This window comes from Pituophis catenifer, unplaced genomic scaffold (assembly GCF_029215685.1).
Source record: "Pituophis catenifer annectens isolate HBS135680 unplaced genomic scaffold, rPitCat1.0.hap2 SCAF_1, whole genome shotgun sequence".
Classification (NCBI taxonomy): Eukaryota; Metazoa; Chordata; class Lepidosauria; order Squamata; family Colubridae; genus Pituophis; species Pituophis catenifer.
This window is the reverse complement of record NW_027256881.1, coordinates 148733155-148750343: the sequence shown is the minus strand read 5'-3', so window position 1 is coordinate 148750343 and position 17189 is coordinate 148733155. Positions and strand designations below refer to the sequence as shown.

The 17189-nt window shown below is 41.2% G+C and overlaps 1 protein-coding gene across 1 annotated transcript in view; it reads right to left on the bottom strand.

Annotated features, from left to right (window-relative positions):
* The window catches only part of PLCB1 (phospholipase C beta 1), a 508980-nt gene that overhangs the window by 211448 nt on the left and 280343 nt on the right, over window positions 1-17189 (bottom strand). The window lies entirely within an intron of this gene.

Genomic DNA, 17189 nt, shown 5'->3' with positions numbered 1-17189 from the left:
AATTGTGCAGTATTCTGGCTGCACATGATTTAGGAGAAAAATTTATTCTGTTATTCTGTTAATAGACCTGGATGAATGCACGGTGGGAATGAGAGAAGTGAATAAACAACAAAAACCAAAACCTGGACCATTTAGAAAATGGTCCCATTATTAAACTGCTTTCACTAATGAAAGATTTTCTTAAAATGCTTTCTTGCAATTTAAATCCATTATTCCCTGTCCTATAATTTAGTATTAAGTCTTTACCTACTGTAATACCAAAAGTTATTCCTTTTCCAAGCACAATTTCCTGAGAATCTATGAAGCAAGATATTTTTTTAAGAAAAAAGGGAAGAGATTACAAGACTTCCAGCAATTGAATTAGTTCTTATGCACATTCCATAAAACCCCAAAACTACTGCCCTTATATTTGTTTTTACTGCCTTTTTGTGAACCAGCAGTCTCTTCACTGACAACAAAGAAGCTCCTGGTGGTTATTTATAAAACCATTTTCTGAATATTTATCACTCTGGGAATTTATTGTTGTATCTCAAATGACAGAGAACAGGTCTTAGCTTTCTTTTGTGTAACTTCATTTGAAGTGGAGGAAGGGGCCCATCCTAATCCTCCTACAGTTTATTTCCCCATTAGAAATGTATAGCATCTTCTAGAAGCACCCAAACATCACTGAAAAAAAAATGTATTAATATTTATAATGGGCTCTGATTATCGGATAATAAAGTGGAATTATAAAGTATACTTCTATTGATGCAAATTAAAATTGGATTTATACCTTCTGCAGCCTTATTACATTGTTGGGTAATTGTTGTAAGCAATCACCTTTCCAATATCTTTCACACTGCTATTATCAAGCTAATTACCCACCCACCCATATTATACCAGCACATTTGACTTCTGTTTTCCAAATGCAGTTATTTTATGTTAATTTTCAATCAATTATTTTCAATCCATGCCTCTAATCTACTATGGTAATGAATATTAGAGACATAAACAATATTTGATTACCACATCCAATTTTGTGTCATTTGCAAATCTGAATTATCAGAGTTAGGTTTGACGTTTCTATGTCCCCTCTCCAGTTTGATGAGGAATTGTTGAAGAATTCTCTTTTGAATGTGATTTGAGCTAGCTGGGTGTCTTCTACCTTTTTATGTACCACAACCTATATTTTAGAAGCTTCCAAATCAGAAAAATCACATGGTATTTGCTCCTCTTTTTAAAGATGGGGAAACATAAGGCTGGGGAAACCAGGAGATTCAGGCAGTTCAAATGAATATAAAGATTTATTGCAAGCTTAAGCTCTCTACAAAAATCTGAACTACTAATGGTCAAGGGAAATGAGCAGGAATAAGAAGACATTCAAAGTGGGCTGATCTTAGATCTCTTTTGGGTGTGCAGGGACTTGTGACTTATGACGTGTTTGACTCCTCCCTCAGGCTCAGCATGGTCATCTCCTACATTGTCATCTAGCATTCGATCTTTTCTGTATTTCCCCTTAGGTAATTTACAGCATCTTCAAGCATCACCCAGACTTTCCTGAGAGATCATAATGAGCTCTGATTAGCAGATAATAAAGTGGAATGATAAAGTATACTTCTCAAACATTTCTCCAATTTTAATTTATAAAGTTCATCTAGCCTATAACTGAATTGCTTCAAATTAATCTTGCCTTGGAGGTTGTATGGTTGTATGGTGGAAACCATATAGCCTTAGCGGTAGGCTCATCATCATTATGGAGCTCCCTTTCATGGGAAGTTTATTTAGTATCCCCAATGTACAGTTTTAAAACTGGTTGCCTGTATTTGCTTTCATCTGATTAATTTGAGTCGCCCCTTTAAATTACCCTTTTCCTCAGTCATTTGTATTGCCATTATTTTGACGGTTGGCTTAAGAGATAGATTGAGATCCATTTTGTATTTAATTTGCAGCTTCATTGTTTTTAGCGTATAAATCAGTTTGGCAGGGCTGCACACAAGTTTGTAAGCAAACTAACCAGCTACCTCTCTTCCTGGCAACCAAGAGTTTGATCCCCCTAAAACTTCATCTGAAATAGCCACTCTTTCAACAGTAAAAGGAATACATATCGTCTCCATCAACTGTATGAGCCACAATTTGAGGAGAAATCATAACTCTTGTGATTTGCAAAACTATTTTTTTTTTAACACTGAGTTGCCCTCAACTTGTCCCTTATAATCTTCTGAAGTTATGAAATACCCTGACCGTTGGCCGAAGTCAGCCTTATTCGATGTCAGCCGTGATGATTAATAAACCAATTGCCTTGATCTGACAAGATAAGAAGCAAAGCAAAGGGCCAGTTTATTAAAAGCTCAAGCACTGATTTATTTTTACATACATTTGTTGTCACTAAGCCAGGCAAAGATTTCTTTCAAATGCAATGAAATACCCTTTCCTATTAACCTTGACAAAATGTCAGTACTAGGGTTTTGTTTTGTTTTTTAAAGGGACAAAGAGAGCAAATAACAGCAGACTTCTACCCAACGTTTCTTCTCAATTATTTAGAAGTCATTAAGTTTATGATTCTTATGATGCTTATTTCACTTGACTCCTACTCTAGTGCTTTAGCATTTTCCGATCAGAAATTGCAAAGTGTCAAAAAGGGGCAAAACCACTCTTGAAGATGATCCTACATATACCGACCGTATCATTAACCCACACTGAAAAATATGCACAACAAAATTATCACTTTTCTACGTGCAGTTGTTACCCATGGGATTGGGTAGAAGCAACACGTGAATGCAAACATTCGATTCAATGAACGTAATTATGTTGAAATCTGCACAAAAGATCTAATACATGACAGAGAAGGGATGGGAGGAGAATGCATCTGACTCAATGACACTGTCACAACTAAAGCTCCATTTTGGGCAGCACAACACAATGAACAAGTTAAACACATTTTATCAAGCCAGGAAGAATGATTTGACCGTTCACTATTCTTAGAGGAGAGGAATGTGTATGTCATATGATTGGCTTAAAACTTTGAATTATTCTGACTTGACAATATGAAGCAAAACATTGTTTTATTGCTTTTGATCAATTAAAATTCAATTGCCAATCTAGCTGGCCTATTTTGTGCCCATAATAGAAGAGGATATCATTTTATGCTTTTCCTCCTGAGCTTCTCTGCCACTACCTACTACTTATTCTTGGTGACCATTCAGGTTTGCTTCGTAACTTATCTTTTTACAAGAACATAAAACACAGACACATTTTTATTTTAACAAGATTATCATTTTGTGCAGGGGTGGGTTCTACTTACCTTTACTACTGGTTCGCAATGGGGCCATACGCGCGCATGCTCTTCTGCGTAAGCGCAGAAGCTTTTGCGCATGCGCAGAAGCATTTTCATGACATCAGGGTCAGTGGGCAGAGCCTCTCACCAGTTTTACTACTGGTTCTATAGAACTGGTGCGAATCGGGGGCAACCCACCACTGATTTTGTGCCCAAAATAGAAGAGGGTATCATTTTATGCTTTGCCTCCTGAGTTTCTCTTCCACTACTTACTACCTATTTTTGCACCCTGTAATTAACACAGCTGCCTGCAATTTCTGCAGGTTCGAATCCCACCAGGCTCAAGGTTGATTCAGCCTTCCATCCTTTCTAAGGTAGGTAAAATGAGGACCCAGATTGTGGGGGCAATAAACTGACTTTGTATAAATATATAAAAGTATGAAGGCTATTGCTTAGCATATTGTAAGCCGCCCTGAGTCTCCGGAGAAGGGCAGCATATAAATCAAATAAAAATAAAAATAAATAAATAAATTTTTGGTGACCATTCACTCTAGGAATGTTCATAATTTATCTTTTTACGATGGATTCTAAGAACATAAAATAAAGATAGATTTTTATTTTAACAAGATGCTATTTAAGGGCTTCTGAGATTCATACATTTGGAGAAGGATGAAAGTTCTTCAAGCTACAGGAAAATCAGATACACAATTGTGCATTATATCTACTGTGCATGCAGTATCCAGAGACCATAGAAATTATAGCTTCATAAATGAGCTGGAAACATACAAGAATATTCCTGTCTTAACCAAAAAGCATTTTTTTTTAGTCTGGATAAGGGAAAAACTACTGTGTTGTCTTGGTCAGGAACTAAACTATAAAATGAGAATATTCCACCCTGAGCAGTAGGATCAGATCATAGGATTTAGGGTGGTCTCCAAATCACATCGGCCATCCTTTTGGGACAATTACAGCACATTTGGACTTTTTAAATTCATGTTTAAATTAGGCTGAAAAGTTTAATCTTTCTTCCCTTCAGTAATGTAAGTCTGGAAAAGAGACTGATTTCAATAAATTTGCATTATTTCCATTATGAAAAAAATCACTGTAAAACTCCTGAGAAATATGAGTTTTCAATCATTTGAGAGTATATTCCAGCTATAGTTGATGGATATATATTATGCATAGCTACTGACACCAGGGATGAAATCTACTTACCTTCCGTACTGGTTCGGAAGTATGCACTCTGCGCACATGTCACGTGCGATTTTGGACCTTCTGCGCATGCACAAAGCCTTCTACGCATGTGCAGAAGTCAAAAACAGGTTACTTCCCGGTTAAAACCAGGAAGTAACAATGTCTGGGCGGGTGGACGGAGCTTCGCGCTGCTGCCGCTACCACTTCACCAAACCATGCACTGCTGCCACTACTGGTTCACCTGAACCGGTGCGAACCGGTAGCATTTCACCCCTGACTGACACAGCTTTTTTTTTTTTTTTAAGATCTTGCCCCATCATAGAAAATGCTTAAAGCAGAGGTGGGTTTCACCAGGTTCTGACCAGTTCTGGAGAACCAGTAGCGGAAATTTTGAATAGTTTGGAGAACCGGTAGTAAAAATTCTGACTGGTCCCGCCCCCAACTATTCTCTGCCTCCCAGGTCCCAACTGATTGGGAGGAAATGGGGATTTTGAAGTAACTTTCCCCTGGAGTGGGGAGGGAATGGAGATTTTACAGTATCCTTCTCCTGCCATGCCTACCAAGCCACTCCCACCAAGCCATGCCACGCCCACCAAGCCACGCCCACAGAACCGGTAGTAAAAAAATTTGAAACCCACCTGGGTTATACCATTATAAGGCAATTCCAATCTTACTAGATTATTGAGGAAAAGATTTTGTTTTTGAGAAAGGAAAATAATTTGAAGATTAAAAACAGTACTTAATTCAATACAGAACAATCACTATCTTTTCTCCGGTTACACAATTAGCTATCTATATATCATACCACAGACCCTCTACAACAGGCACCCTCTATATATATATACACATATATATATATGTATCCATAACAAGAACATTTTGGATCTGTGCAAAAGTAGGTGCATTTTCTGGTTTTCTACAAAAACCAGAAAATGCAGCCTGCATAAAAGCAGTTGCTTGGCAGAACAAACCTCAGAGAGAGAAAAAGACAATAAACACAAATCTGCTGATATGCCCTTAATTTCCAGAATCATTTGCTTGTCTAAGGCATCCTACTGAGATATGTCCCTCTTGACTATTCTAACCATTTTGCTCAACCATCTCCTCAACATTGTCACAAAGGCCACATTGTGCTGGTACCAAGCGGTGTTGAAAGTCTATTACTTGAACAATCTTATTTTTTATGTAGTGTGCATCTGCTTTATTTTAAGTGGGTGACTGGCTCATTTATTTCATTATCATTCCAGCTGACAAAAGTCCATAGCTAGTGCTTCTCTAGTGCACAAAAAGATGTATTTGCAGATACCAACTATGACAGAAGCTGCAGGCATTTTTGTACAAAATAATCCCTGTCACCCACCAATCTTTTGAAATAAGATCAGTGATAGCATAACATACTCTAGGAATATGAAAGTACCGCACTGTGCTTATTCAAAGCTGGCATCCACAGCCAGGATGGATTTCTTGGGCTTTATTTCTTTATTTACAATTACAGAATCAATATTCATTTGCTGGCTTAAGATATGTATTCCACTCACCCTTTAATATAAAAGAGTACAGCCACAATAAAATACCGTTAAAATAATTCAGTGAATAATGGCCAAGACACAGTAATCAAAACCAACAATGTATCAACCAATCAGTTCAAAAGCAACAATATTAACTTGTTTTAAATGGCATAAAAAAAGGAGGCCGGTAAAACATCAGTAGAAAAAAAAGGTATGTGGAAGAAAATTCAGTAGCATCCAACTGCAAAACAGACTTAATTGGCAAGTGGGAAAACCAATCCTCTTCGCTATAGCTCCTAAATTTGTGCCAACCAGTGCAATGCACTGACTCATGTCTTTCAGATAAATCAAGAGAAATTCAGTAAGGTTACAGCATTTCTCAGGGTGAGAGATTCAAAGCATGGGATTGCGGCTATGTTTTGAACAGACATTATAAAGGGAGAGATTTCAAGTCACTCAGAGCAAAAGCAAATTTAATGCTAGATTATGAAATAACGGGACAAATAATTAAGCAAGGTCAAACAATTAAGCAAGCATCCAATATACACGCTATAATAAAGATGAATGTTAAAAATGCTTGTCACGTAAATGAAATCGGAGGAAATATGCCGCATTACCAAGAGTTACAATCTTGTACAAACGTGACATTTCTTTTTCAGTTCTGTGCTGCTCAGTTCAATGTGCCAGTGTGGAAATTACCTGTAATATGATTTTTTTCTGTATGACACAGATGCTAATAACCCAATTTGGACCATGGCTCAGAAACAGAGAAACCGTAGAGAGTAGACACACTTGTCTTCTATAAATTAACTTCTCAGCTCCACTAATCGCTATAATCAAAAGCAGATTTGGTAAAATATAATTGAAAAGTTTTTCAGGGTGAATCAAAATGATTTGAAAACCCTTGGAAGGTGTACCTTAGTACTTATTAAAATATTCTTTGCATTGGTCACTTCATCCAATGTGTACCAATTAACAATACAAACTAGAAAATTGCAGTGATGAAATCCTCCCCGGTTTGCCACCGATTCGCTGCCAAATGCATGCTGCGTGCAAATGCGCAGCGTGCGCCGAATGCATGCTGTGCGCGCATGCACGGTACGTGCCAAACGTGCACTTTGCATGGAAAAAGAGGCTTGGGAAGGTAAGTAAAACAGCGAGGGGGGGAAACAGCTGTGCCGCGCGGTTTAGATTCACTAGAAAGCAGGATTTCCTGCATTCTAGCGATTTTAAATCACGCGGCACAGCTGAACATCGTAAATACTGGTTCAGCACAACTGATCATCGGAAATATTGGTTCGGACAAAATGGTAGCTTTTTTTTACTACCGATTCACCCGAACTGGTAGTTTTTATTCCTACCAGTTCGCACGAACTGGTGTGAACCGGTAGCATTTCACCGCTGGAAAATTGGGTATGCATTTGTTCTTCCATTGGCAAAGAGTGAATCCAAAGCACAGACAAACCACCATTCTTCCACATTTAGAATGTGTAGCTACTTTTATTTTAACATCAATATTCTCATCATCTACAAAAATAACTACGATCCCTCTAGCCAAACCTTCCACTCCCAGGCAATCAGATCTGTATAACAGAAGATTGGAAACTGCACCCAGTTCAAACTACCCTCCCACTGCTTTTCTGTTGCTGACTTCTAATGTGGACCATGTAGCAAGGACATCCTTTCCACAGCCAAAAATCTGCTCAGCATTAGTCCTCATAGACTTCAGATGATTGCCTGCATCAAAGGTTGAATGTTAAAACACAACTGGTGTGTGTGTTTAATAAGTTTAATTCTACTTGACCTTTCTGCCATATCTCGTCTCATTCATTCAGATGTCTTTGTATACCAAGGCAAGATAAAAATCCTTGATGTCTGATTTAGGATAATAGTGAGTACAGGTAGTCCTTGACTTACGACAGTTCATTTAATGACCGTTTAAAGTTACAATGGCACTAAAAAAAGTGATTTATGACCGTTTTTCACACTTACAACCTTTCCAGCATCCCCATGAACATGTGATCAAAATTCAGGTGTTTGGCAACTGGTTCATATTTAGAATAGTTGCTGTGTCCTAAGATCATGTGATCCCATTTTCTGACAAGCAAATTCAACGGGAAAGTTAGATTCACTTAACAATCAGGTCACTGTAGTGACTCACTGAGGCAAGGAAGGTTGTAAATTGGCATAAAATTCACTTAACAAAAATCTCGCTTAACAACAAAATTTTGGGCTCTATTGCGGTTGTAAGTCGAGGACTACCTGTAGTTACTAAGATAGGAGTTGAATAAGAACTTTGCTTTGACTAAAATTTAATTATTGTATTTTTCACTCCATAAGATGCACCTGACCATACGATGCATCTAGGTTTAGAGGAGGAAAACAAGAAAAAAAAAATCAGGCAGCACCTGAGAGGACCACAGATAGGTGTCCTCTCATGTGCCAGCTCTGCCTATTGACTCCTGCACTGAGGAAAAGAGACAGAAGAGGCAGGCAATGACAAAGACAGAAGAGGCGGGATTCAGCACTGTAAAAGGACCCCGCCGTCACGGCCCGACTGCTATTCACCAAAAGACCTGCACCGTCCACCTTTCTTTTGGGGGGGGGGAGTGTTTCTTATGGAGCCGAAAATACAGTATATTTTTAAATTCAACAATGTTTAATTGTGTTTTTAAAGTTTAAATGAATTGGTTATTCAAGAAATAGAGCTGTAAAGAGTATATGCATTCGTTAGCTATATATTATGGAGAATGTAATATATCTAAATATAGGCAGATATATTTACTTCACTGGTTTCACAGTATAGATGGACACATGGACACACACACACACGTATATACAATATTTAAATCTCAGCAGCATAAATATTACCCAGTCAATACCTCCTGGATGCAGTGACAAAGCTTTGTTATTTTTACTGAAATGTGTTAATTTTTTAAAGATTTTGGTTATTTAAAATTACAAAACAACAGAGAACAATTAGTTACAAAATAATGTTAACATTGAAACTTACAAACATACAAAGTCTTGGAAATTTCTCATTTAAAAAACCCTTAAAGAAATTAAAAAAACTGACCAGATTGTACCAAATAATGCTTTTGGCCACCCACTGAGCACAAAAAGATCCATTGTTCCTAAATCTTGACAATCTCCAAATGCTGAGGATACATCCAAGCAGAAAAAAGAGATGCTTCAACAGAAATTCTAACAACTCTGTAGATTTCTTTTTAATCTCATATTAAGGGCAAAAGAAATTGCTTTCATATTTTTTAAGTCATCCATTACAGGTTTACAAAACAGCATTGAAATTAATTGTTTCAGATTGTGCGATAAATAATATATACTATATATCTCTTGTGGCACTGTGCAGATATTGAAACTGCTCATCAGAATTTTAATGGGCTCATGTAATAAGAGATTTAACTTCAGAGTTGATTTGTTCAATAATTTCTTTTCATAATTTTATTTCTTCACACTAATTCAAATAGATTTATAGTATATTAAGTTATGTTTATTTTACCCAAATTCTAAAACAATAACCCAGAATTCAACCTTTCCAAAAGTTTAAACGTGTAGCAGATCATTAAAAAAAACCCTTGTAAATCTACGCACTCCCAAAACTCTGACTTCCATTATCTTTAACTGGGTAAAAATCAGGGGTGAAATGCTACCGGATCAGACCGGATAAGCCGATCTGGTAGCAATGATGGTTGGTAGTTCGGAGAACCAGTAGCAATGGCAGCTGGAGGCTCCGCCCACCCACCCAGAAGTCATTACTTCCTGGAAGTGGCCCAACAGGCAGAAGTGACATGCCCCGGAGCCGCCGCCCACTCGCCACCCCGCTTGCCCTTCACCTTGGGTCAGAGGCCAGGGCCCAGGGATGCGCCATTCACCGAAGCCCTGGAGCCGCCACCTGGTTGCCGCCTGCTCAGGTCAGGGAATGCACCATTCCTCGACTCAGGCCTTCCCACGGAGCTGCTGCCTGCTCGCCCTTTGCCACACGGTGTATCCTACTGCTCACCTTTCTCCCGTGGCTGGCTGTCAGGGAAGGCAAGCGCCCGAAAGTCACCGGAGTCGCTCACTCTCCTTCTTGAATGTGCCACCACCATCGCCGCTCTGGTCCATGCGCCAGCTGTGCAAGCGCACACCGTTTATTTAATTCACTCATCAGCAGCAGGTTGGCTGTGCGCTTGTGCAGCCGGCGCATGGACCAGGGCGGTGATGGTGGCGGCACATTCAAGAAGAAGAGTGAGCGACTCCGGTAACTTTTGGGCGCTTGCCTTCCCTGAAAGCCAGCCACGGGAGAAAGGTAAGGACACGCCGCTTGGTGATGAGAGAGCGGGCAGCGACTCCGGGGCAAGGCTGGTATCGGGGAATGGTGCATTCCCCGACCTGGTTGAGGCAGGCGGTGAGCAGGCAGCAACTCCAGGGCCCCAGGGAATGGCGCATCCCTGGGCCCCGACCCAAAGTGAAGAGAGAGCAGGTGGTGAGTGGGTGGCAGAATAGAAATTTAAAAAGTTTTCCTACCGGGTTCTGTGGGCGTGGCTTGGTGGGAGGGGTGTCTTGTGACTGAGTGGGCATGGCTGTGAGTGTCATTGAGTTGGCCATGCCCATTCAGTCACAGGACACCCACTACCACCAAGCCACGCCCACAGAACCAGTAGGGAAAAATTTTAGATTTCACCCCAGGTAAAAATGATGCACCATAGGGTAAATTTTTTTGAACCAAAGAACCCCAAAACTTACAGAGTGTGCCATCCGTAGGTGAGACATCTGAGGTGGCTTGGGAGTTCATGGCTTCCATGACAGCTATGGACCTGACCCAGCTAATTCATGGCCCTACTCACATGGGGGGAAACACGCTGGACCTGGTTTTTGTCTCTGGACAGTGGTTGAGTGATCTCGAGATAGGGGACATAGCGATTGAGCCCTTGTCATGGTCGGATCACTCCCTCCTTTGCCTTGACCTTCGAACCGCCACACCCCACCGCAGGGAGGCGGAACCGATGAGATGGTTCTGACCCAGGTGCCTGATGGAGCCTGATAGGTTCCAGACGGAGCTTGGGCCATTCCCTGAGGCTCTGGCTCACGTCTCGACTGGAGACCTAGTGGCCGCCTGGGATAGGGCAGCCGCTGGAGCCTTGGATCGGGTCGTGCCTTTGCGGCCTCTGACTCGGTGTCGATCCCATGTAGCTCCCTGGTTCTCCGAGGAGCTGAGGGAGATGAAGCGCCGGAAAAGATGCCTGGAGAGCAGTTGGAGGGCCAGCCTTTCTGAATCCGACCGAACACTGGTAAGATCTCATATTAAGACTTACCTAGTGGCGAAAAAAGCGGCAAAATGTAATTATTTTGCCGCTCTTATTGCATCATCAGATAATCGCCCGGCCGCCCTGTTTAGGATAACCCGCTCCTTGCTTCACCAGGTAGAGCGGGAGGACCCTTTGGAGGGTAGAGCCGAGGATTTTGTACAGTATCTGCATGACAAAATCACTCCGATTCGGGAAGACCTGGACTCCGACTGGGTAGATTCAGGGGGGATAGTGGAGGCAGGTCTTGAGAATGTTATCTGGGAAGAGTTTGACCCTATGACTCCCAACGACGTGGACCGGATTCTGGGTAGATGGAATGCGACCACATGTTTGTTGGACCTGTGTCCCTCCTGGTTGGTGCTGGCTTCTCGGGAGGTGACACAAGGCTGGCTCCAGGGGATTATAAATGCTTCATTGGGTGAGGGTGACTTTCCCGCCGCCTTGAAAGAGGCGGTGGTGAGGCCTCTCCTCAAGAAGCCTTCCCTGGACCTGGCAATGTTAGCAAATTATGGTTCGGTCTCCAACCTTCGCTTTGTGGTGAAGGTTGTTGAGAGTGTGGTTGTGTGACAGCTTCCTCAGCACCTGGATGAAATGATTTATCTGGATCTGTTCCAGTCGGGCTTCAGGCCTGGGTACAGCACGGAAACGGCATTGGTCGCATTGGTTGATGATCTCTGGAGGGCTCAGGACAGGGGTTGCTCCTCTGTCCTGGTCCTGTTAGATCTCTCAGCGGCTTTTGATACCATTGACCATGGTATCATGCTGCACCGGTTGGAAGAGTTGGGGGTGGGGGGCACTGTGTTGCGGTGGTTCTCCTCCTTTCTCTCCGACCGGTCGCAGTCTGTGTTGGCAGGGGGGCAGAGGTCGACCCCGAGGCGCCTTACATGTGGGGTGCCACAGGGGTCGGTCCTCTCGCCCCTTCTGTTCAACATTTATGTGAAGCCACCGGGTGAGATCATCTGTGGTTTTGGGATGAAGTACCATCAGTACGCTGATGACACTCAGCTGTACATCTCCACTCCGGACCACCCCAATGATGCCCTTGAAGTGATGTCCCAGTGCCTGGAGGTCGTGTGGATCTGGATGGGGAGAAACAAACTCAAGCTCAACCCATCCAAGATCGAGTGGCTGTGGTTTCCGGCGTCCCGATATAGTCAGTTGGTGCCATCACTGACTATTGGGGGCAAGTAATTACCCCCATGGAGAGGGCTCGCAACTTGGGTGTCCTCCTGGATTCACGGCTGTCTTTAGAAGAGCACTTGACGGCTGTGACCGGTTCTCCTGATCTGCCAGTTGCATCCCTTTCTAGATCGGGACTCCTCACTCATGCCCTTGTCACTTCCCGCCTGGACTACTGCAATGCTCTCTACATGGAACTCCCCTTGAGGAGCACCCGGAGGCTCCAACTGGTGCAGAGTGCGGCCGCGTGGGTGGTTATGGGAGCGACGTGGCATTCCCATGTAACACCTCTCCTGCGTGAGCTGCACTGGCTCCCAGTGGTCTTCCGGGTGCGCTTCAAGGTTTTGGTTACCACCTTTAGAGCACTTCATGGCTTAGAACCTGGATATTTACGGGACCGCCTGCTGCCACCAGTAGCCTCTCACCAGCCAGTACACTCTCATAGAGAGGGGCTCCTCCGGGCGCCGTCGACCAAACAGTGTCGACTGGCGGCCCCAAGGGGGAGAGCCTTCTCTGTGGGGGCACCTGCTATTTGGAATAAGCTCCCCCCGGAGATACAGAGGATCCCAGATCCGCACAGCTTCCGCCGCACCCTCAAGACTTTTTTATTTCAACAGGCCGGCCTGGCCTAACTTTCTCCCTTTTAACTTTTTAAATTGTAAATTTTAAATTTGTCTTAAGTATTGGGGGTGTTTTAATTTGTCCCGGGCCAAACTATCTAATGTGGTTTTATACTGTCTTTTAAATTTTGTAATCCATGTGTTTTTATTTTTTGACTGTTCACCGCCCTGAGTCCTTCGGGAGTAGGGCGGTATATAAATTTAATAAAATAAATAAATAAATAAATAAATAAATAAATAAATAAATAAATAAAATACAGGAGCTATTATTATCGTGGAATTTAAATTTGGCAAACTTTGTAAAACGTTTTATGTCATAAACATTCATAAAGCAGCTTATGATATTATACAAAATGTCACAAAATATTTCCGGTGCTGATGTTTCATTGAGATGTACAATTCAACATGGGCTATTTTCAAGGCAGATGCATCTCTGAATGTATCCCTACTTTTCCAGTTAAGGCAGTACATTAGAAGTTCTGTCACTGTTGGAGGTACTGAGGAATCTGGTAAGGAAAATTCTCTGAAACAATGACCCCAAAGGCTATCTAATAAATACTATTTGCCAGATTTACACAGCCTATAATAATGATGGCTAACCTTTTTTGTACAGAGTGCCCAAAACGCGCACGCGAACCCCCCAAATACAATCCGTGCACGCCCCCCTGCATGCGCCCTGCCCGGGCATGTGCCCCACCCCCATGTATGTGCCCCTCACTTGCACCCCGCATGCACGGTAGAGACATGAAGACCAACTGACTGGCAGGAGGCATGCATGTATGCACGGCGGAGCTGAACTGGGGCGACGGCTCACGTGCCCACAGAGAGGGCATTGCGTGCCACCTCTGGCATGCTTGCCATAGGTCCACCATCATGGGTCTATAATAATTAGATGAGCAAATCTGAAATCATGCTGGCTAGTCTATACATTTGAATTTTATGGTGCACATTAATTTGTGCCAGGAAGGCTTTAGACATATTGTATTATGCTTATTCAATTATTCTGCAGGAAAGAATAATTATGAGAAACTGCAGCATAAAATCTTCACTAATTTGTAAGAAAATTATATTAACAGGACTATTTGTTTATTGTATTTCAAACTGCTACACTCAAAACTTGTTGCACTCAAAACTCCCATTAGTTACCCCGTTAAAAACAAAACAAGGAAAATAAATAATATTAATTTGGTGAAATAAAAAAGAAATTACTTGAAAATGTTATTCAATATTGGTAAGAGTCATTATTGTTATTACTACAATTTTCTCTGTGAATCCAGTAGAGATTCTTTTATCAGCATTTAAACAATTGCTGGGATTCATTCTTAATCTGAGATGTAATTTATTGTTGCACACAGCAAATGAATACAAAGTAACTTGCATATGTGGATTGGAGGAGAATTCTTGCAGAAATCTGTTAGTGAACAGTGGATTGTTGATTTCTCTTAAAATATGCTACCATATTAAGTATGTGCATGTGACAAATACATTCCAATTAAAAAAACCCAAAATGAAATATATACTGTACATTTTACGATTATATTTAGAGTAAATACTGCATTTTTGGAATATCTTATTAAAAATCCAATTGTTGAAGTTCAGCTTTCAACATCAACAACAGCTTTCAGATTTCACCCACGAATTTTAAGGGAATTGCAGACCTCACCGTACCTCCTTGATTTAAGCTACAGCTGAGTGTTTTTATGCAGTATTCTAGATGCTTAATTAAGAGTAGTCTTTCTTGTGATCTCAGTGAATATTGAGAGGACAAAATTCTTGCTATACTGAAAGAAGTAATCAAAAGCATTTAATTAGCTAAATTAACTGATATTAAACTGCAAACAAGCATAAGAAGCAGCATGCCAAAACTTAAAATTATGGGATTCACTCTATCATAACATGAGAATATTTACCTAGTTAGATTGATAGGGCAACCCATTTCACTATGGTGATTTGGGGTGGCTAATAGCAGTTAAAAACAAAAACAGCAGCAAACTAAAATGCATAACCAGCAGCCAAGGTAAATACTACTTAAACAGCCATTAATACAACTATCTCACAGGTTCTAAATGATAATTCGAACCCAATGCCCAGCAACACTATGAGTTCTTCAGGGCTTTGTAAAAGTTTGGCAGAGTGAAGGCCAATTTATTCCCCAAGGTAAGGATGTTCCAAAAGACAGGTGTCACAACAACAACAACAACGAAAAGGATTGCTTCCTCAGTCCCACCAAATGACTGGCAGCTGATGACTATAACATGCCACTCTTCTTGATTCTGATGAGACACGTAGGAACTATTGGAGATAGGTGGCCCCACACATAACCCAGCCCCATCCAAGAAGGGCTTTGTAAGCGATCACACTATAACATTGAATTGGGCCTGGAAGCACACTGGTAACCAAAACAGTGAATGGAGCATGTATATACAGTCTGCATACTAGGAGGCACTCACAACTGTTTGTGTCATTGCATTTTGAACTAATTGCAGCTTCTAGATCAGTGGTTCTCAACCTGTGGGTCGGGACCCCTTTGGGGGTCGAACGACCCTTTCACAGGGGTCGCCTAAGACCATCGGAAAACACATATTTTCAATGGTTTTAGGAATAATTTTATGGTTGGGGGTCACCACAACATGAGGAACTGTATTAAAGGGTCATGGTATTAGGAAGGTTGAGAACCACTGTTCTAGATGTTCTTCAAGGGCAGCTGCATCTACAGCTCATGGCAGTAATCCACTGGGCTTTTGACCGCCAATGTTTCTTGAGGACTGCCAACGTATATGCGACACAATGGAAAGAGTCATGAACTTTGTAAGTGCTTTATTTCTTGCAACAGTTGAGACAATACACCTGCAACTCAATATACCACTCAGAATTACTCTTGTAGCAACATTGCAAGGCCCACTGGGAGTTGACTCAACATTTGCTAAATTAATTCAGCCCATGGCTGCAGGCATGTGTAAAAACTTAGCTGAGAGACAAATCTTATTTTTCATATTAAGAACAATTATGTAACTATTATTTGACTTCCCACAGATAATAGCACAGGTAAGATTGAGGGGATCTTGGACAAAGTCTCCATTCTGTCCCAACTATATTCCTGGGCATTGTACCTTGACTTTCACTCTAGTGCTCTTCACCCACCTAACCCTCATGTTCCCTTACTCTCTGTATTATAGTGCAGACAGAAGAAGAAAAATGTGAGATAGGACCTTCTTGATTTTTTTTTTTTAAAGTTTATGGTGGAAAACTGGCAGGCTGGTGGGTAGAAGTAAGGAGCATAGTATACTCAAATTTAGGGCTGTCCTAATTATGTTAGCTCTTTATAAAACCATCTTACCAGAAAGTGACTTTACTTGCAATCCTCATTCACAATACTGTCAACCTCAGCTTCTCCTTGACTTGAAGAGGCTATAGAATCTGTCTCTAATTCAAATGTCTTCCCGGAATCTGTATTTTGCTGATGGTAAATCACGTATCATTTATTTCTGGCTTGCTCGGGGTGCGGGGGGGGGGGGTGCGGGGGGTAGAGGGAAGGAAATGCTGGTTCTTGTGAAGCATGACAAACCAATCTGCACTGATGGCAACTAATATCTCAGATATTAATATCTCAATGCGGAAATATAGCATTGCAAGAAATTTAACTGTCAGTGAACTCAGTGCTACACACACATTTTAATTATTTTTCAGGAGTTTGCTATCAAAGAATTTTTATTTTGGAACATGCCCACAATTCCCAGTATTTGCAATCTGATGAGGAACATTGCGTTGATACACAGGCTTATCTAGAATAGCTGATGCAGATGATGAGTTCAGTGGCGGTGTTTCTCTAACGCTGTTAATCCATTCTCCGTCAGTGTCATTCAAATTGTTATGTGTCACTTAAAGCGAGTGGCACAGTAATCCATGCTATTTTGATGCTTGTCGTTAAGACATATTTATCAGCAGAGAGTTAAACAGGAGGCTTGTACAATCACCCTATTGCTGCTTTGGAAAGATGATGTTTTAACAGAACAATCAGAACTTGAAATATGTTCATATAAATATGGAAAAAGGAAATGCCATTCAAGATAAAAATGTATCAATATTTATCCATTATAAACATTGGATACATTATAAGCACTTAAAT